The 23,199-nt window shown below is 44.4% G+C and overlaps 1 long non-coding RNA gene across 1 annotated transcript in view; it reads right to left on the bottom strand.

Annotated features, from left to right (window-relative positions):
• LOC117765813 overlaps nucleotides 1–12,114 on the bottom strand; it is a 52,108-nt gene extending 39,994 nt beyond the window's left edge. Inside the window, exons 1-3 of the long non-coding RNA XR_004614624.1 lie at nucleotides 11,923–12,114; nucleotides 11,064–11,182; nucleotides 9,923–10,657 (exon numbers count right to left, since the gene is read on the bottom strand). This is a non-coding gene — a long non-coding RNA (uncharacterized LOC117765813). The remainder of the gene's footprint in view (nucleotides 1–9,922; nucleotides 10,658–11,063; nucleotides 11,183–11,922) is intronic.
• Nucleotides 12,115–23,199: the final 11,085 nt, after the last annotated feature.

Genomic DNA, 23,199 nt, shown 5'->3' with positions numbered 1-23,199 from the left:
TGGAAGAGGTTAGGTTGGTGGAGTGTATGATGGAGGAGTGCAGGCTTTGTAAACGAACAGAGACAAACATACGTATCCACACAAACTCTCCTCATAGCACCATCACCAAAACCTAAGCATACACCAGTGCACCATCGCTTCTCTGTGTAAGTTGTTATTAATGTGTGCATGAACATGTGTTTATGCTTGCACTCCAGCTACGCAACAGTGGAGTTACACACACACACCCCAACGTCCATGCACCCCATTTGGGCTGCTGCTGATTGAGAGCTGCAGCACTGACTGGGGGTAAAAGCATAAGGGGACAGCGTAGTTATTAATTTTCATTATGCTCGGATTTCCCCCAGATTCTAGTTGGGGGTATTGCCGATGTTACCCATAGAGGATGAAGAAGTGTTGAGTGTTGGGGTGCAACGTACACTGAGAAGGCCTGTAAAGGAGCTGCTGCCACTAACAACACCCCATTAACATCAACCACAGGGAGCAAATACACTGAGCAGTAAGAAAAAGCTGCAGAGAAACCGCTCACATATGTACTGCTTTATTGCACAGCTGCAAAAATGTGGTTAATGCAATAGCCAGAAAATGCATTAGGCGGTTTGAAATGTGAAAAAGGAGGCTAATGAACAAAGGTTTTCCTAAAGTCTTGCCCGCCTGCAAAGTACAGAGAGACAGTGAACTCCAGAGTCAATTATTAACTAGACGAAGGTTTACTTGAGCCATCGACGAGACAGATATACACTCAGACTTCCTCCTCCATATCTCTACCTCAGCCTCACCTTGGCTTGCTCACCCCCCCAACTGCTTTGCCACGCCTCAACATATCGTCTGCAATGAGCAGCACGGGGAAAAACAAAGATGTTTTCCCTTGAGGCAAGAGAGCTCCTTCAGTACCTGCCTGCCTGCCTGTCTTGGACACGTCTGGTCAGGTTCCCAGTTCAACTGGTCTGCGGTAGCTGGTGTCAGAAGCTGCTGATGGATTTAGTTGATCGATTACTATGTAGAGATGATTAAGCTTGGAAGGCTTAGGGAGTTGGCAAAGATAAGCAGCCAGGAGCAGTGTTGCAACCTTTCTGTTGTGGTGTTAGCATTGCCGCCGTGGAAAAGAATGAGATTTGACGCAGGTGCTAATGTCAACAAGCTCTCCACAAAGAGCTGAAAGTAAACTGTGGGCAGTGCAAGCTTTGCACTTTCACTGAGAATAAATAGAAATGAAATGGAAAGAAAGAAAGAAAGAAAAAACGGAACAGGAGCAGAAGCATGTGGCCAACAGCTCTGATAAGGCCACAGGTTGAAATTTGATTTTGGTTCTAAGCGAGGAGTAGATAAGAGGGATTCAGAGGAACTGTGCACAGTGTTTGAATTATGGCAAAGGTTATGCAGAAGGTCCGTGCCTCTGTTTGTGCGCGCGCAACTTTGTAGCATGGCTCTTTAAGGTGGCTAAAGTCCCCTTAAGGAGAAATCTGATTAGCGGTAGATTGGGGACAACTTGACATACACATGTACCAATTGCAAGAGGTGTTGCCACACACACAGGACTGATATACAAATGCACTAAAGTTACGCTGTGCTATAATTTACCTTGTAACTTCAATGCAACATGATGCAACAGCACCACTCCCATCAAATTCACAACATGTGCACCAGTTCACACAACACACAACTGAACAATTCACTTACAATTAGAACTTCTTCCCATCAAAACACTTTCCCATGATCTGCAACTGACAGGAACCTGAATAACTGCATTCTCTTACATTTGATTTGTTGAAGGCAAATTGGTCCGAGTTCAACAATGTATTAAACACACTGACAGGAAACGGAAGACGGGGCCTTCCAAAATGAGCAACTTAAAAGAAACTGTTCAATATGCAAAAAGGAAATTCATTCAAAAATCAGATGCAGATGAATCAAATCATATTTCGACACAGGCTGCGAGTTCACATACAGATCTGAAGGCAGAGCTTTTTTAAATTTTTTGGCAGATTAGTTAGTTCAGTCACATCCATGAAACAATAAACAACAATTATTAAGATTTACCACTTGGGCCATGACATCATGTGCTAAACTAATACCTGATTTAGTTTAAAGCTAAAACGCAGGTATACAGAACACCTGCAGGAACTGAACTGCATCTGACATGATGTTTGTATTATTGTCACACGAACACAAACGGCCCCACCTGTTCCTTAAACATGTCACCAGTAGATTTCCTTTATTCATTCTGCCCTGCGATGTGTGCAAAGCTTGCAGAGGAGGAGTAGAACCAACAAAGAGCTGAAGCACTTGCCAAGTCTTCTCGCAAACAAACTGGATGCTGAAAGTTGTTTGCTGCTTTTTCACTTGCTGAAATATAAATATCCCCAACTTTGCTGATATTATTCTGAAAGCTCTTGTATAACCTCTCCGTGCGCAACAGTTGACTCTCTCGGTTCAACAGCATTTCATCTCGTAAGGCCCGGAAAAGGGTTAGCGACAGATGTACAAAGTGAACAGTTGGCTTTATTGAAGTTCACTCTGGGTTTACAGCTGTCGGTACACACAGAGGCACACGGCTGCTTTGATCTTCAAAGGTAGATGAGTTAGAATGAGGGGCAATAAGGAGATAATAATGCCGGTCTGCATCCATTACTCCAGAGATCACAGGGTTACTCACATGCAAAGTAAGTTTTACTTTCCTCAGGGAAGCCGCTTTTCTTGTAACCACATTGCCATCTAGTGGTAAAACAAAAGACCAATACTTTCTCCACCAGAGAGTCAAACAGAAATGCCTTGTACGTACTGTGAGATTAAAAACAGTTTGACTCAACGTATTAATTTAGAAATATGTCATACAGGACCATTAAGCAATTTTTAAAGCACAATTTTGGCAAAGGAGAGATTTGTCTTGTTCTAGATTCCACAAATGTTCTATTTAACGTATTTATTTTAAACAGTGAATAGTTAAAGACATGAACACATGCTGTCGAGGCGTTTTTTAAATATATCATCACTGTTGATGTCAAAGAAATAAAAAGTGTAAAACTCAACAGCTCTATAAACTGTAGAGGATAATTGTTCACTCAGTCTTATGCAAGAGAGACACCTAGTGCTTAGCCAGGTGAACTATAATAATATGGCACACACCAATAAAAGAATGAAGCTTTGCTGTGATGTGGTGTCAAGCTAAGAAAAAACTAATTATAGAAAGGTAAGATCGATATATCGAACATTAAAACAATTTGATCTAAGAAGGTTTTCAATTAAATGCAGATGACTTCATCCAGTGTAAAGCAGGTGAAATAACACAATATCTTTCACCCCACGGAGGAAAATATATAATTATAATAATATTAAATAATATTTATGGAGTTAGTTTATATAGCCCCTTACAAAACACAGTAAGTGATAAACATTAAGAACTACTACTAAAATAATATGAAAAAATATAGGAGTTTGAAGCTTACGCATAAAATGACAGAAAAATAAGAGTAAACGTGTTACAGAGGAGATAAAATATACATCTACCAGACCCACTATATTGTACTGTGCTGTAATGTGACTTACACTGAGTGGAACGTTTCAGGACAAGGGCAGAATGCCGACCTCTAGTGGTGACATGCAGTAAAGCACTTGTTTGTTTATAATTTCCAGAGTGTTGTATTTAAACCAATCTAGATTTTTTTCTAAATTAAAAAATGCTGAAGATCGAATCTTTAAATGCACTGATGAATTTTCTGTATAATTGGAAAAGCATTAATTATAAATTGATCTGCCTGGTTTATCCTTTAGCTCCATCAGTTGCACTTTAGATGCTGATAATCATGGTGTATGTGACCCGTTAAGATACGTTGTGCTTCTTGGATTTTAATCTATCTGTACTTGTTTATCAGAATAAAATCTTCATTTCATATTTCAAGGTTGGACAGATCACATTGCATGTGTAACTGAAAGGACTACACCTGATCCCAATGGTGGCCCATTTAGACATAGAGTTAGATTCTGTTTAATTTGAGAATTTGTTTAAGCCTAAAAGTCAGGTTTAAAATCACTGAAAATATTTAAGGAGTGTAGTTTTAGTGCAGTTTAGTAACAGTGTCTCTGTTTGTACATTGGAATTAATGTTCAATATTGCTAGACATGTAAATTTTGTATGAGAATAGCTTCCTCTTATCTTCTTTATTACTATAGGTGATTACTATAATAAACTTTCCCCATGTCCCAACTAAGGATCATCATTAGCACCACCAATCTTAAGTGGACAAAGGAGGAACTGCAGCACAGCAAATCAATATTCTGTTATTGCACACGCTGTCCACAAGGGCGCAGCAGAGTGTTAGAAATAAGCACAGGCATTTTCACATTTCAACCACAGGCTGCACTGCAACATCAACAGTCTCCCAATGCCACAAGAAATAATTTTTAGAGGAAAAAAAATATATAAAAGACTATAATGTTAAAAAATCTAATTCGTGCAGCCCATCAGTCAGACATGATGTTTTAAACCTCACAATCCAATCAGCCACAGCACACAGGGAACCATGGCTGCATGTCTCTCAGCGTGAGACGAGTGATGCCCTGTGATGACAGCCTGATGTCTGGACAGCCTCCAGTCGTTTAAGCTGTCATTACAGCGCTTTGGCCCTGAATGCTTATCTGAGCATCTGGTCAGAGACACCGAGGACAGCCTTCAACCCAGGAACATCATCCCCCCAGTCCCCCAGTCTGCATGATAATTTGTCTGCACCTTCTAAATGTCAGGACTCCTAACAATCCGCCTTAATTGGACTTTTTTATGTGGAGAGAAGAGCAACTCGGCCTCATTCAGTCCCCTTTAAACAAGCCTAATAAAACCAGCACTAAAAACCTGTCAGTGTCACACGGATCTCCCACACAAGCGCAGGATTGGACACACACATATCCACACACACAGTCAACCGAGGAGCCTGGTGGTCTCGCCGTGTCCCGGGGAGGTCACACAGGAAATTTCACGCTCCTCTTCACACTGAAAATGTGTCCTTTATCCTCCCCACTGAGGAAGAAAAGAAAAGGGAAGAGGAGTGAAAGAGTGGATCGAATGAGAAAAAAAGAAAAAGAGAAGGCCCAAACCCCTGAATGAGGATGGCTTACTTGTGTAGGTGTGACTCGTTGAAAACGGAGTGACGCTGCCATGGCGACCCACACCCAGCAAAAGTAAAGGACCCAGTGTTGTCACAGGTTCGGTGGAATGTGACATTTGTGAGACCTGAGCACAAAGGGAGGAATTTTCCCTCCAAAAACGGGAGCGTGAAAAGAACAAGTGAGGTCAGTTGGAGACGGAGAACCGAGGGAGGAATGTCTGGCATTTAAAGCATTGGAGATTATTTTGATTTTGAGTGCGTGCGAGGCAGGTGAAGGATCCACCCTGAGGATCCACCCTGAGGATCCACCCTGAACACACACCTGACTTCTGCTTATGCAAACACAAAAAAAAAAGATGATGATCTCAAATCTAGGGGTGGTTGCTTAAACCTCATGAACCTTCTTTGTATTGTGCGTGGGAAGAAAACCCTGAGCTACTTTCTGCACCGCAAACACCCCCTTCCTCACACGCACGTATCCCAGTCTCACGTTGGGACTATTCTAAGCACCGTCTCATTCGCCGCTGTTCTGCAGATCCATAGTGTCCTTGTAGTGAGGTGGGTGGTGCATGCAGCCGTCCTGCGGTGGTGGCATGAATGAAGTGCTGTCTCTCTCTCTCCCCGTCTGTTGGCGTCCGGGCCGACAGAGATGCTCCTGTGCTGCGCTGTGTGTATTCACTGTTTACTCTCCCTGTGTCGACGAGGGCACGTTGAGGACAAGACCCTCTCCTCTCCTCCCGTCCCTCTTTCACTTCCCTGTGCTCTCCATCGCCCCTGTGCGCTCTTTCCACTGGCTACGCTCACACAGGAGGTCAAGGGCAGAGAGGATAGCAGGATTTAAATGAAAGTCAGAGGACGTGTGCATGTTAATTGTTCAAGAGGTGTAAGCATGGGGTGAAGAGGGGAGGTCTGGGACTTTTGACACCCAGAGGCGTCACTCTGAAGAATCCCCCTCTCATGTTCACCGACACAGGCCGTCCGTCGCCCTCAACTTCCCACTTCCTGATAACTCCTCACAGAGTAACCCCCCACACACACACACACACACACACACACACACACACACACACACACACACACACACACACACACACACACACACACACACACACACACACACACACACACACACACACACACACACACACACAAAGCTGCGGTTTCCCTGTAGGAAATCATCCATCTGCTGCCATTACCCACCAGCATTTACTCCTCCTCTCTCCTCCCTGTCGGTTGCTCTCCCTCATGAGCATCATTAGAGGGCAGACAATTGTTTACATGCTGCACAGACTGGGGAAACGGGCAAGAGGAAAAAAACGCAAAATGGCTAATCACAATCTGAAGAGGGGGTCACTGAGGACTACAGCGTACACACACTAATAGAGCACATTGATTTGAGTAAATGGTGTAAAATTTACCTTCAACACATTTGAAGAGGATGACCACCCTTATTTTCGTCTTCCTAAGAGCCGAATACTCTAAGAATCTATCAACCAAAACCTGGAACTAGCACAGAATAACCAAAGTGCTGAGAGAGAGAGAGAGTGAGAGAGAGAAAAAAAAACACTTTACACTGTGCTCCCAGCTTTTCAAACCCTCTCTCCTTCTCCCTCCCGCACACATAAACACATAGGCACAAACACATACACCTCGGAACAAAGGTGCCATTTTACTCAGGAAGGGTCAGCAGTTCTCTCCATCAGACAGGGGCTTGTTCTTGGTCGGAGGCTGCTGCCCAATCTCAGGCCACCCTCCCATGGCTCCACCGGCCCCCTCTGGCCCCCCCTCTGGCCCCCACCACCCCCGGAGACAAGCTCCCCATTGTTCCTGCACTACTAATAAATGACAGTTCTCCTGTTCAGACAAACTTTAGAGCCCATTCTAAACACACACACACACACACACACACTCTAAATGCTGCTCTATATGAAGGGATACACAACAGCATTCTTTTTTTGGACATTTCTCATGGAGCTCATTAAAAGGTTATCGGACACTAACGATCGGGGGGGATACTTTGCTGCGATTTGAGCTTAGTGCCCCGCGGACTTGTTGAGGTAATGCTGACGGCATATTTGCTAGAAAAACAGGGTGTAATTAATGCATAATAAATGTTTCTCTCGCTTTCCATTTACCCCCCCCCCCCCCCCCCTCGGAAATGGTCGTGACATCGAGACACAGTTCACAGGGAGGTCGCGCTGCTCAGACGGCGTTGTCACCTGTGTGCAATGTCAATTAAACACACACACACACACACACACACACACACACACACACACACACACACACACACACACACACACACACACACACACACACACACACACACACACACACACACACACACACACACACACACAAGGCCAAGGACCAGAGGTGAGCGTTGAGTTTAGACATGATAAATCACCACTCAACTTAAGCCCATAAACACACCATTAACACGCTCGACCACAGCAACTTGATCTGTTTACCTTAACCACTGTGCTGGGGACTATTGCTCTCCGGGCAGGCGTGTGTTAGCATACCTGGGGGCCTGATGCACACGTCCATCACTGGGGCCGGCCAGCTCGGGCTCTGGGCCACAGAATGGTCTCGGCGGTGCAGCTCCGATGCCTCAACACTGTATGAGGTCATTTTTCCAGCACTTTGGGGGCACTTTCATCCAGTCTGGGTTTTTATAACTCAAGGGCCAAACTATAGAGCTCGATAGAGTCACTGAATTAGCACCTCAGGTGAGGAAAAAGTGTGACTCTGTTTAGTCTGAAGTGTGCGTTACCCGATTCATCCAGGTGACATTGCAAGGGAATGGAAACTGGCTTTAAAACTGGCTCTCAAAAATGTCTGCAACCACTGCAAAAACAAATTAGGCAGATGACAATAAAGCAGAACCTGAATTTGAAAGTTCCTCGGAAATGTTGAGTGGAGTAAATACAGGGTTGTTAAGTGAGTCTGACCCTGGTGTGTGTATGGCTCTCTGCTGTGGTTCACCACAAGCATATCATATGACAGCAGCGCCAGCACATTCAGCCCTGTGAGAAATTCCTGCTCTACTATTCTCAGCTGTGGACCAAGACGTAAACAGAAAGCATAAAAAAGCAATTACATCCACCGAAATGTTATGGCTGCTTTGAAGAGTCGACGGTGCACGCAAGTGGGCGTGTTTGGGTGCATCTGTGTTTGTGTGGAGCTAACGCGGCACAGGGGTGATGTTGGCCATGTGCAGGACAGATGCCAGGCGAGTAGGGGTCACGTCAACAGACATGCTCCCGCTCGGCCGTTCAAATGACAAAAGGAGGAGGAGGAAGAAGAGGCAGAAGTTGTGAGAAGAGGAGTTAAGAAAAAAAAAAAAAAGGGCCCAGTCTTTAGTCAAGGCCTGGTCACTGACACAAAGTCCGTCTTTGTCTGCCTCCCAGGGTGCCAGATAAAGGAATTCTTGTGTGTCGGGGGCTCTGACCGAGTTTATTTGACACTTCAGCTCCTTTTGTGAAGCAAGTGTCCCACCGTCAATGCTGGCCATGAGAGTCACTTGGCATTAGACAGAGGGTCCCTCTTCAGTGGAGAAAGGGGGTCTTGTTTGGAGAAGATTTTTAATGGAGGGGGTGTGTGGGGGGTTGCCGGGCTGGAGCGGGGGTGCTCGGTCTGTGCTCTGCCCTGTGCACAGACATATAGTGGGGCTCTGTCCCCCTGCCCCAACAATAGCTGGAATTCTTTTAGCGGAGGAAGTGGATGGGGTCGAGTGAAGGAAGAGGAAGGTGCTCGAAGAAGGAGGAAGCTTCATCAGATAACTTGCATGAAGACACAACTACTATGAATGCAATGCCATTATGTCACCGTGTGCTCATTAAAGATGGATGTGCCACTCTGCAGAACAGGTACAAACACTTCTCTGATAAAATCCTCACCCTATAAGATTCAATGAATATGGTGGCGTGCACCTGCAGCTTCCACCGGCATTGGGCAGCTAAAGGAGAAAATCTAAAGCTTCCACTGTATCAACCACAGGGCAGATTTGATCTGTGAGTGTGCCGGGTAAGAGCAGCTTGCACTAATGACAGGTCTCCCTGAGCCCAAACAGATTTACTCTCACCTGAATGGAGTCACTGTAAGAGAGGTGGCTGGAGTACAGGTTGCTTTCTATGGACACTGTATCCACACTGTTCATTTATGCGCTTGCACCTGGACTTTCACGACTCAGGACAGGTCACGTCTCTGTGAACGGGGCTGCGGACACTTTGCACTGCAGGTGTTGTAAAACGTGTTGAATGGGTGGATTTAGGCTGCTGGGGTCAGGCAGTGACACTGTGGTCAAGTCATGCGGCCAAAACAGACCGGAGACAGTTTGAGTCAGTGAGTGAGAGATGCGTGCGCCTAATGAGCCCAGAGAGTAACGGAGCAGTGAACAGGTGAACCTGAATATGTGGAGCACACACAGAGGATTGACTTTCACACCAAACATCACCTCAGACACAGGTTCTACTCAGACCCCCAACCTATAGATACAAGATCCACTTTATTCTCATGGGAGAAGTTTGATTGTAATTGAATAGTAAAGTGTCCAGATGGGCGTGTAGGGAGAGAAACTCTGGTCAAAACAACCCCTGGTAAAAACCAACAACTAACAAATAATCCTGGCTGATGAAATACACTTATTCCTCACTGGGACCCCTTTGGAAAAAAACTGCTGGTTCCTATAACGCACTGACTCCATGCTGCACATTGTGACAACCCTTCATAACAGAAATTGATTTCTAACATAACCTGAGTCAGTTCTCAACATCTCACTGTCATGAGGTAGAAGTATGACATTTAGTTTTCTCACATACCTGCTGGATGATATTGATGGGTCCCGTCCATTATCCACATTTGCTGCACATCTGTTGAGCATCACTTCCCAAAGAAAAAAATATATATACTCCAGGATATTGTACCTCAAATCCACCAGAAAGTATTTTCCATAAGAATATCATGGTATTGGCCATGTATGACACTGGCTCCCCACGAACACGCGTGAAGTATCCCAAGAGACTGGTGTGTCCGACACACAGCTTGTCCAGCAGCAGGGACCGGGCAGCAGGAGGAACACACACCGCTCATCCCGGCACTTGATTCCCTTACATCCACCAAGACGACCCGGGGCTGGACTGTAGAATCCATCATCCGATTCCATTGTGATCAAGTTCTACCAATAACAATATTAACTCCACACGGGTCAGTGCTGTAAGGTCAGCGTTTAATCCTCCTGATGCGTCCAAGGGAACCCGTGCGTAAAAGGATTTGCGCTCGGGGCAAATCAGGCAGACAGCTCGGAGCGGTTATTTCCCAAGAGCAAGAGTTTAAAAACAAAAAAGTTCGTGCTCCCCCTTGATGCTCCAGTGCAGTGATGTTCCCAGCTCCTCTGGCGGCGGCGGCACGGTGCGCTCCCGTGGAGAGCCCGAGCAGCAATGAGCCATAGTTGGAGCAGAGCGCTGAAGCACATGCTGCGCTCAGCCCCAACGTAGACGCGCAAGGCATGACGGTACTTGAAGTTTTTTTTTAGGTTGCTGCCAAAGACTTTTGAACTGGAGAAAAGTATCAGAGAATAAAAAAATACAAAAAACGCGTTATCTGCACATATAAACAAAACGTATATAATGACATGAAAATACAATAAAGTGAGGTTAAAATAATAGTTGAAAGTTGTGTATAACTTTTGCCATCAAAGAGTAAATATAATTATTGTTAGTATTATTATTATTATTATTATTAGGAGGAGTAGTATTAACAGCTAAGTAAGTTATTATGAATATAAGCTGGTATCATCTTGGTTCAATCACTTGTCATCTGTCAGTTTGATCCCTTGGTTGCGTGTGAGCCCTGTGTGAGCGGTAGGAGTGAGTAATAATGATCATCTGTCGCTGAGCACAGATACAGGGATGTCGGTGCCTTGAATCACCTTCCCATGAATGAATCTCTTGTCTTTCTTACCTCACTTTCATGTCCTAACCACCTCCAGGCTTGCTTGTATTTCTGGGATCATAGCTCTGCTGAAACCGCAAAACCAGGGCCGGACTCCCAGGAATGGAGTGCAGACCCAAAGGAATAGACTGAGAAATTTAAATAAGGTTTATGATCATTAAATGCACATTAGAACAATCGTTTTCTATAACATGTTCTTATGTTTATTAAAATATGTTCTCTTCTTATTTGAATTACATAAAAAAAAAATGTATTGTATGTATTTGAGCTGCATTTCTTGTATAAAAAGGTGCTGTAAAATTTAGTTTATCATTATTATTATTATGAGTAAATATATATCATTGATGGATTTACCATGTGTTAAGACTATAAAATAATATCTGGACTTCATAATATTTTGGAAAAAACATATTTTTAGCTTTGTATGTGCAATATGCAATACAGTATTTAATTGACAACAAAGCTGAGATAATATGGAAACTCATAATCATAATATTAAACAAGTAATAATATTGTGATAATAACTTATATTTATACAGCACTTTTCAAGCATCAGCACAAACTGCTTTCCGAGTGGGAAAAAGGTTAGAAATAAAAAATTGAAATCCACGAAACCCCCTTGATACAGGACAGACAGATTCTGGAACACAGCAGCATATCAAACACCACTGAGCCTACACCTTGATAAATTGACGTACAAGTACAGCAGTTTTATAAATATAACTAAACCAATAAGAAATATAGTAGCCTATATTTTCATTAAAGAACTTACATAAAACTATATTTTATCAGCTTTTATGTCACATCGGTTTTGGGTGTTGTCACAAAATATTCCGATAATCCAAATTATAGTCGTTTGTTTTTTTACCTTCCACGCCACTCTGACTGCTCTGCATGTCATCTCAGGCAGGTGAAGCTCCACTCCGCCTTTTCCTTCACTCCCCGTTTGGCCTGGCGCCAGCACAATCCAGGACTACCTGAATTGCACGCGATTCTGTCAATTGCAGGTACTTGATGGCTTTCTTGTGTGTTGGGGCTGAGCAGTTGCTGGAGGTTTGCGCACACAGCATTGCGTGACTAGAGCTGGGGATGAAAACACAAAGACATTGTTTTCACTGATCAAACCCCCTTTATAGTAACTGAACAGCATTCCTGTCTCACATTCCTAAGCCACCGCTGCTGTGTGAAGGATTTTTTTTTTTTTTTTTAAGGAAAAAAAAAAAAGGGGGGAATGGAAGAAAAGGAAGGTTAGACATTTATATCTGGTTCACTGTGTTGACCTCTTCTTGCACAAAAGTTCTCCCAAGGCTCATTATTCATTAATCTGGGCTGATTTAAAGCATTAGTGGAGGTAATTATCTTGTAATTAAGAGGTAATTATCTCTTATCTAAACTATGTGATGAATTTAAACAACAGACTCAGCAGTCGCTCGTGCTTTCAAGCTCTGCAATGAGTCGGCATCACAACAGAGCTTAAATGAAATTAAAATGCATTATCTGCTATTGTGTGTGTGTGTCAGCAGGCCCGACTATGCGGCTGTGTCAAGTGTGTGTGTGTCCGCTCACTGTGCATCCTCCTCCACCGTGTCTCCACTAACGCTAGTGTGTATGTAGGTATGCATGCGCTAATGTGCACACAAATGTTTTCCAGATTGGTGTGACAGGGATAATCATATCCAGAGAGCACAAATCGCTGCTCACACAGATGGGACGAAAGAGGAGGAATGCATCAGAGAATTCAGGGGAAGTGACGCCGACTCAGTGAGGAGAAAATATGTTTAAGCAGCACAAACAAGTTGTTTTACAGTGCACCCCCCACGCCGCCACACAACCGCAGAATCGGTGATACGTGGAGATCTCCTCTGCACAAAGAGCTCAAAGAGACGGCAGAGTGATCACCTGGTCGCGGCGGAACAGATCTAATATTTACTGGAAGTGATGACCTGTGCGACTTCAGCTTTCAACATACAAAACACAGCGCGGAGGACAATGGAGTCAGTCATATCTCCAGTGTGTGCTCGGAGAGTGATTAAGACTAGAGGACATTCATTACTGGCCCGGCTCAGACAGAGAGGGGCTTCAGAGCAGAGCTCTTGTGTTGGACTGTTTGGATGTCCTCTCCCCTTGTATCTCTTTGACTACCCCCCAACACAAGGCTCTATTCAACTGCACTGGGAACAAATGTTTCCTTATGTGGCTCTGAGTGCCCAAGCTCAGCGACAGGAGAGACGGGATAGAGAAGGTTACAATAACGCAGGCCATATTGCTGCTATTTAAAGACTCGGCCCATCTTATAGTATGATGTGGGCTGCATCATTAGGAGTGGGAGGAGGGGGGTCATGGAAACCAAGGGGTACATGAGAAAATGACAAGTATTTCCCAACAACAACATGCCCTCTCACTGCCATGGCCCCCGCCACAAGCTCGCTCAGCCTGCCACACTCGGTTTCCTCTCCTCGTTTTTTCCCACCCCTCCACTTGTCATGGGTGTTATTACTTCCACATCCACCTGGGAATAAATTTTGTAAATATCAGCCAGGAAACGCAAGGTTGGATTGAAAGTTGGCAGCTTATCTAAGTTCATATATGGCCAACGCGCAGACTTCCATCAGGTTGTTTATTTTTTTCTTTTCTTTTTTGGGGGGGGCATCTGCGTGGGAACGGGCAAAGTGAAGCCAAACAGGGGTCACGCCAAGGTTCTCAGTGTGACGCGGTCCAAGATTACTCATGTGAAAACTGGTTTAAATAAAAAAATGGCTTGTGCCTGCTCTATATAATAAGACATAATGTGGCGTGTACCTCTTTTCTTTAGAACCAGCCGGGATAAAGGGCTAATCCCTCTTGTGCTGTGGGGCTGATAGTACTGGACTCCCTCCAGCACCTTGGGGAGTCAGCTCAGTGGAGGGGAGGCTCTTTCAAAGGAAACCATGTAATCAATGACCACCACCACCACCAACAACACCCCTCCTACCATGTTATTTTTCACATTTGATTGGCGTTAACTGTTTTGGTACAGAATCCATCCAATCCATCCATTAGCCATACGGCTTATCCTTTGAGGGTCGCACAGGGGGCTGGAGCCTGTTTCGGTAAAATCATTCTGAGCGTATCACCGTCTTCCTTCATCCCTGGCTCCCTTCGGGGCCTTTTCCCCTCTCACCCTGCATTAAGACGTCAAGCTGTAACAGGGGGTTCTGATGCTCACTCACAGATTTTCCCATTTGAGGATAAATTAAATGAACTTTTGGCCCGGGGTCTGGCAGTGCCGTACAACTGACATGATTCACGACTCATTTCCTCTCCTTGCACAAGAGGAAAATTTCTTTGGACAAACATACCCTTGCTGGAGCCTCACAAAAGTGTCACCCGTGAGAATTTACCCACAGGTGCCTTGGCTTATTGGGTTTCTGTGTCCAAGGCGAGCCTTGTAAACATCACGTATGAAAGCACCAATTATCAACAGCAAACACCGGAATTTCCTGCAGGAAAATACCATGCAGCGAATGAGCAGCTGTCCACCCAGACATGCAAATTTACTCTATGTACCTGTGCATTTTTTTAAAATTGCTTTGTAACTTGCAAAAGAGCCCATAATAACTTTGAATTTGTAATTAGGAAAAGGAAGAAGTTAAGTGTTCAAGGGGAAAAACTGTATCTGTAATCAGCACATAGTTCTTGTCTGCAGAAGCTTTTCTAGGTGTGTGATCTCAGTGGCAGTGTGTAGGCAGCTGGGAGTGTGGCAGGGCTATGCGTGACTAGGAGAAATACACCTGTCTCTGTGCTCAGGTACGGAGGGGGAGCCGGCACGCAGGGGCCTGCCAGCTGAACAATGCTCTCCATTGTACCTGCGCTCCGTCTGCAGACGCTCGCAGGAGAGGAAACCCTGAGCCCAGTGTGTGTGTGTGTGTGTGTAGCTCTCTCTCTCTCTCTCTCTCTCTCTCTCTCTCTCTCTCTAACACAATCACACGACACACACCGTCAAATTATTTATAGTACACATATTGTGCTGACCGCAGGCGCCCAGGGCTAAATCCCAGTAACTCTGGCGTTTACACGCAAGTCTGCCAATCAGGGCTGTGATGGACACATTTTATTTACAGTTGCAGGGAAGAGCTGACGACATGAGAATGAGTGTTTGGTCCAATGTGTAATTGTTCTCAGGGCGTCTTGTGTGCACATTGTGGGAAAATTATGGTATGAAAAATGTAAAGAGGTTTTGGATACTGGTGGAAAAAAAAGTCCCGTTTCTGCATTTAAAAGTTTATTATGGTGGATAATATAAAAACAGAAGATTCAGATGTGTTACTGGTAAGAAGCATCGTAATAGAAAGTCCCCACTCTGAATATTAAACCCACGATTTGACCCTTATCAAGTAATGTATTATCATTCCTACAGCAGCCCAGGTATTTCATGGCCTTTTGTTCTCAGCAGAGATAAGGTGAGATACTGTAGATGTGGAGACAGACAGGCAGACAGCGACCCGGAGAGAAAGCATGCGAGGGGCCACCTGTCAGTAAATCACTGGGGCTCTCGACAGTTTCCACAACAAAGGCTGACTTTCATTTTGTCTTGATTTGTTGGCCAATTATGATGAAAAGTGAACAGGGCGACCGCAGCGAGGGGGCCGGGGCCCGGGGGGGGGGGGGGGGGGGGGGGGGGTGCTGAACATCTGCTTTCAGAGGGGTTTGGTTCTGGGTTGAGTTTGGGTGGACACAAGTACCCCTTCTGTCAAACAGAAACTCCAGCTGTTCCACAGATGGGGTCAGTTACTCTGTCCCGAACCCCTTTTGATCCCCTCATGTAAAAGTCACAGATTATTTTTTTTGTATTCTTTTCCACGGGAATCCACAGTGTGAGTCCCGTCACGCACTTATCTATCCCTGTTAAATTCCTTGAAGCGTGTGTGTGTGGGTGAGAGTGCAAGTCGAACACCAGCGGTATCTTAGACGAGCGTGAGTGTGAGTGTGTGCTCACTGACTAACGCAATACAGTCTTCATAAAGGTAGTATTGTTAAGTTGCATGCGAAGCTCATGCTTTAGGCTTTGGGTCCCCGCCCACCCCTGTAAACCACGGCCTTTTTTTTTTCCTCTCCTTTTTTTCCCTTCTACACCTTCCCCTTTCTTTTTGTTACAGGTAAACATTTGATGTCCGCACGCAATCCCCAGAGAGTCTCCTCCCCTTGTTCTCTCCTCAGCTCCCTGGTTTCCACTCAGCGTTACTCACACCCTCTCTCTCTCTCTCTCTCTCACACACACGTACACACACATCTCTCTCTCTCTCTCTCTCTCTCACTCATGCACACTCAGACACGCTACCCTTCCCTCCCCATTCTTCTGACATTCCTCTCCTCACTGACTCAGCACCTGTTTCCTGTGGAGGTTATGAAGTCTCTCAGTATCTGAGTGACTGGCTGAATCAATCTCCCCCCATCCCCACTATACACATCAAGGTCTTACACACATCACGCTCGTTCGCCATTAATAATACATGTTATTTATGTTCTGGATCATTTTTGCATCTCACAATGTGTTGGACGTATCAGTAAAATGAGAGCCTGACACTGGCCACTATTTGTCTTATTATAGCAAAGTATTACTACTTAAGTAAAGCATATTCAGTAAAGTTGAGTAAAGTCAGTGTTTCGCATAAATAAAGCTAGAATGACACTCAGTGGAGTGCATATATACACCAAGGACCAACAGTCCCCTTGTGAAACCACATTTAAATTCACTAGCTCAGCTTCATCATGTTCCATGAATTATTCTTTGAGAAGTCAACTAATATATTGAAAAATGGCAAATCTCGCAATGTCAAAGAAAGTGAAAATAAAATCCTGGATGCCCCTCCTGATCCAAATCCGCACCAGATTTGATTCCTTGGGTCATAAAAATAAAAAAAATCGGTTGAGTGGTTCTTGCATTATTGTGTTAACAACATACAAACAAAAAAACCTGAAAACAAAACCTCCTTGGTGAAGGTAGTAAAACCATAAAACTAGCAATAAACAACAGATATATGCAATAAAAGACACGCAACATAAAAACAATAAAAATGTTTTCAGAGATAACAGCCAATATGAATATATAGGTTTTCATTTCTCTTTTAAAGGATTCAAGATGCTGCCGAAGTGAATATGAAGAGCTGGAGCCGTAGTCAGAGGACCTGACCTACTTTACAAATATGGATGGAGCGGGTCAGAAAACACTGTCAACCTAAACCTGCACTTTATAATAGAACCAATAAAAAAGTAGCAAAATCCCAAATTCACAAACCTTAGCAAGACTATTTTAAATTAGAACAATAAAAGAGGTTCATTAAGTGCAATGCAAACATCATTGTAGGGACAACGAGCCACAGATAAAGCCCATTAAATTCAGCTTCTTTTTAATTGGTTCTTACCACACAACAATAAAAAACACTTACCGATCACTCTAAACCTTTAAAACTTTATGTGTTGTTGCCTTAAAGGTTTTAAGTGCAGCTTATGTAAAAGTCAATATGTGTGAATAACATTCAACACGTTTATTGGTGCGTGTGAATGATTGTGATCTAACAGATGTTGAACACTGGGGGAAGGAAATAAAACAAGTCCAAATCTGGTGTGCGGACTTCAGAGCTCTGTTACAAATGCCAATCTCAGTCACGCACATCCCCTCGAGCAGCCCTCCACGGCAAACTCCAGAGACCGCAGGGAAGCTCGCACTGGTTCGGACGCATCGTGGGCGACCGTCATGTCCGAGCATTGAGAAACACAAACCGCTCTGCCAGTGTTACCCGCAGCACACATGTGATTTCAATCAGCGGGCAGAGAGGAATCTTTTTTTAGCTTGTTAGCAATGTCAAACACCCCCACCCGCCCACACTTGCATGTCTGCACACATATTCACGTGCTGCTTATTGACAAACCCCTACATGAGGGCTAAGTTAGTGCGTGGGGATTCCAGACGAAGTCAAGCTGCACGGTTACCAAACAAATTGCAACGCTCCTTCATCCAGATTTGGTCGCACACGAGCATAGATTTAGAGAGCCGAGTCATCCCCGGTCGTTTTTATTTGGAAAAGTCAGGCGGTCAGAGAGGAAAAGAGAGTCCCATACAGGCATAAAAGAAATTATTTCAATCCCTACATTGTTGTGTCTCCTGTGATAATTGTGGCTGCTGCTCTCTGTCATCGAGGGGCTTTTGGCTCCCTCCAACCAGCCCAATTAGTAGCTCTGCTGAGGTGCAGCGTATTATGCAAATACAAACAGTTACTGTACCAGCATGAGGAGCCCCCATGGGTAGCCTGCAACAAGGCTATGTTAAATGAATATTAGATTTGTTGTGCCTACAACAAGTTACCTATTGTTGTGCCGGCCTTGCTGCTGCTCTGGAAAAGCCATTCAAACAAGATAATCTGTCTGCGTCTCGTCAATGCAGCGCACTGTTTCCCCGTGCTCGGACGAAACACTCAGACAAAGAGGCCGTTTGATTGGAAATATGAAGCAATTGGTGTGGGAGAATAAAGGGATTCTTCTTACAGGCTCCGCGGTTTTGCCGTTGGAGCCTTGGACGCAGGCACAAACACCGCGTTCCGAATAAAGTCGACAGAAATGTTGCCCCCGACACTTACGTCAACCCACAAATGTAGTTTCTGTAATTTCAACTTTGCCACATTTTTTCCATTTGTTCATCACAACCTTGCCTGTGTCTTATTGTGTCATGCCCGGTTCGTCTGTGCCGCTCTCTGCTCTCGTGGAGAACAATGGCTTTTGTCCATGGAGCCAGTGGATGTCCTGGATATAAGGTGTGACATTTGGGCCAGAGCTGTGAAAAGAGCTGTATTGTCCTTCCCCTCACACCACAAGGTGTGCTTGGAGACGGACCAACAACATGGCAATGTAACAATGAAACAGATTTTCTCTGTAAATTTGTACCACATGGCCGCTGAAGGAGCCATTGTTCCCGTTCATTCCTCACATCACGTGGGCAGTGAAGTATTCAAGTATGTATCCATAAAAAAGGGTGATGCCTTTTGGAAGTTGGAAGACTGGTGTAATGCTGGGTGACGTCTTCATGCTTTACCGTGAAGCCACACACACTTTTATGACTATTACAGATGTTACGTCTCACACTTTTTCTAAAGTGGTCACCATTATTTTCTTTAGGACATAGATTTAAGTGGTGAGCTCAAATATTCCTACACAAAAGCTTTGTTTTGACACTTTAACCATAATGTTTTATGAGTAAAAAAAGTCCAGTTTTGGGGTATGCTGTAATACATAGCGTGTGTCACTTTCTCTCTGGTCATGACAGGCAGCTGTTTGTAAACAGTGCTCCCCACACCCCAGCCAGCTAATGACAGGGTTGAGCTGGAATACAATGGTTTCCTGGCACGCTCTCGCAGCGAAAAGAACAGCACTGACAAAGCAGCTTTGAAATGAATACAAGAGGTTCATCAACCACAAAAAAGGGGGGGGGGGAGACAAGCCATTTTTTTCCTCATTATGTGATTTGTTTGATGTATTCGCTCTTTTTGCAAATCTACGTTGGAGCGCTGCGTGTGTTCGATGAGTGGATCTGTGAGTTTTTGATTTACTTCATATGAAAAACACAAAGCTATTGTTTTTGTCATTAGTTCAAAGGGATTAGGCTAAACCCTCCCTATTTAATATATTCATAGTAGCCGAGCCGTGACACGCAACATCTGAGAACGCAGTGACATTTGTGGAGGAGCGAGTGCGTCATGGGCATCACTGACAGGAAACACTCGGAACACAACAATTCCCAGGATGCCAGCCGAAAACAAAGTTCAGTCACCGATGTGTAATTTCACTGACTGATTTACCAACTTTAGAAATCACTTATTCCACCAAACTACACACACCAGGTCCCTGCCTGTAGCTTCACCTCCCAGTTAGTTGCACATGGAGCCCACAGGCACATCCAAAAGACACAAACTCTCTTTTGTTACTCGTGTTCTTAAACTGTAAAGTACTTGATTAATCTTTGGTACTATTGATCTCTGTTCTTGCTTTGAGTCAAAAAGATAAAAATGCATCTATTATCTATACCACTTATCCTTTGAGGGGCAACATTCATACCTGCGGTCAGTTTAGAGTCTCCAATTAACCTAACTCCAATCTGCATGTCTTTGGACGGCAGGAGGAATCCGCAGTACTCGGAAAAGAATCCACGCAGACACGAAAGACCACAGCCGAACCGGGATTCGAACCTCGAACCTTCTTGTTGAGAGGTCCCCCCCCCGTTATAGTCTCTATTAATCATCATTACTATTATCATCATTATTATGAGACTTTGTTGTATAAGCATGAGAATCTGTTGGCTTTGACACATTTCAGGTTTCCCAGCTAAAAACCTTTCAAGCTGTAGTTTTCCGTCAAATTCTAATAAATGAAACCTGAAACCTACCCACCGGGTCCAAGTGCTGGCATTTGATTTACAGCTTGTTTGTATGCAACACACACACACACACACTGTACAGATGTGCTCAACTTCGCATGCATCAAACATCAGTTTTCACTGTGCAGCTGCACGGCGGCAGAATAAAGGACTCTCTTTATGCTGTGTGTGTTTCCATGCAATGAGGGAACACCCACAGGTAACACATCCAACAAGCGCTTCAAAAGAACAATCGTGTTTCCTGACTGGCAAATCCAGTAGGATTACTACTAACTCTTTATTTTTTTGCCGTTATTGCCCTTTTTGGTTACCAGGCAACAGAGCAACGTCATGCTTTCATCAGGATTATTGTTGGAAGCAGCGACCCGCTCAAAAACAAACTGGCCAGGAATCAGTGAATGCCACGCCACGTATGGAGTCACTTTAGCCCAGCTTTGATGTGTGAGAGCGGTACGCTGAGGTCCTGCTCCTCTCGCTGACTCACATAACTGCGAGATAGCGTGACAGCTGAGGCAAGTTAATGTGTCCCCCCCCTCAGGCCAAACACAATGAAATATGACTGACAGACTTTGGCCTTAGGGCCGAGGACATGAAGCGCGGTGGAAAGAAACTTCTCCGTTTGAAAATGTTCACCTTTGCAACAAGTCTTTTTCTTTAAGTAAGCTCATGCGGATCATCTCATCTTTGTATTTAACATGTCAGAGCGGTTAGTGTGACACATTTGTCAAAGGCTTTGGAAAGGAATAATCTCCGTCTCATCTGAATCCACAAGTGGATGTAAATCCATCTTGGCCCTGGGCGGACCGAGAGCACTCTGAGCTGTGTTTAAAACCCTTAACATTTATGTCACTGCTAACGCTACACAAGTATTCAGCTCCTCACCTGACACAATAGAAATCCGCAAATGTCAAACTTTAATGTGCCTAATGTTGATTTTCGTGCTGCAGAGTTGATCTTAAAAACACAAGCTTTGAGCAGTGTCAAACTCCAAAGACAGAGATTTTCAAAGATAAAGCTGAGGGGTACAAGTGATACTATTGTTAATTGATGATGGATTGTAAAAACAATCACAGAGCAGCACATGACAGCTGTCTAATGGCTATGTACACACAAACATAGATGTACTCTGTGTGTGTTTCTTCCTTCACTCGTGACAGTTCTGTCTTTCTGATGGTTGTCAAACCCAAGGAGAGTAACACAACTTAAGACAAATATTGTTCCAACCCAGTGCACTTAAAGGAAAATATTCTTCATGCCCACGTAGAAATTGATTTATCTACGATTATTTCATGCATCTAAAAGACATATGAAGGCCAGCAAGTGACTGTAACTTTGCAACATCGTCTTCACACCCTCTGCAACACACCCTCAGCCCGTTACCGTGCACCCGTACAGCACGATAATGTGGGTTTGAGCAAAAGCAAACCCGTGAAGAAGTGGAAACCATATCGACATTATAATCAAGTTCTGTTTGTTTAGTTACAAGTGCAAACCGAGCGTGGTTCCTGTTGTTGGATCACTGAAGAGGTGGGGAGACCATGTTGAAGCTGTAAAGGATCTGAGGGCAATAGGAAGTGGGCGAGTTAAGTAGTATGTGGTGGTGGTTTGTTGAGGTTGGATGGTGTGTTTTGAGGGGGGGCGGGGGGGGGGGGGGGGGCAAAGTGTGTGTGTGTGTTTTGGAGTGGTTGATGGGGGCTGAATGGGGCACTTGTTAAGAGGAGAGGAGTTGTACTACACCCGCTGATGGTGGCCCCTTCGCTTTCTTTATTTCGCAGTATCTCTTCTCACAGGAAAGCAGAAACCAGGGGGACCTGCTATAGAAAACAGGTTGTGATAAGATAACACAGGAAGATCCAGCCCATTCATAAGAAATACAAAGCCCCTGAGACCCAAACACACAGGTACACGCACACGCACGTACACACACACAACAAAAGGTGTTGCTGCACAGCTGAATTTCCACTCTCCTGCGCTCTCATCTCGTTCAGTTGACTGACGTTTATAGCACCAACAATGGACTGTTAACCTCACAGTAGCTCTTTACGATGGCGATTGAGCTGCATTTTTATTAGGGGCAACTGTTGAAATTACTACTCATTCATCTCCGCCCCAGGGCTGCGCGATACGTGATTTCTGCCTGCAACACAAAGTCCAGAGTCTGCTGCCAACACACTGAGGATGACGCATAGGACCAGTGCACCTACTGAACAGCTGTCACTGCAGGTCAGCCATCCAGACGACCGACAAATGCACAATAACCAGTGGGTCCAATGATCTTGACCTTAAATATAAGTGCAATCAAGGAGAAAATCGAGTAGAAAACACAACACAAATATATATCTAAACTAGAACGTGCACACCTCAGCCAAGGCTCATCAAGATCCATACATTTTGACCTGGGAGAACAGTGAAAAGGTTGAATAAAGTGATGTTAAAGAAATTCCTGGATCCGACCCTGATTCTTCCCTGAACCACAGCACATCTTTCCACCAATCTTTGAGGAAATCGGCTCAGCATCTTTTTTAATTTGCTTACCACCTAACATACAAAAGGGACAGAGGTGAAGAAAATCCCCTTGGTGGAGGTAATAAACAAATATTTTTTGTGAACAAACCCTGAGCTTGTTCGTAGTTATTGTTTAAATATGGAACTGCATGTGCCCTGAGAAAGAATTCCAGGATTTTTGGCTTCGGGTGTTTCTTCTTGTAAACAGTATTATTATGCTACATAGGTGTGCATGGT

Source organism: Hippoglossus hippoglossus, chromosome 8 (assembly GCF_009819705.1).
Source record: "Hippoglossus hippoglossus isolate fHipHip1 chromosome 8, fHipHip1.pri, whole genome shotgun sequence".
NCBI lineage: Eukaryota > Metazoa > Chordata > Actinopteri > Pleuronectiformes > Pleuronectidae > Hippoglossus > Hippoglossus hippoglossus.
Note: the sequence above shows the minus strand (reverse complement) of the source record. Positions and strands in the feature narration are given on the sequence as shown.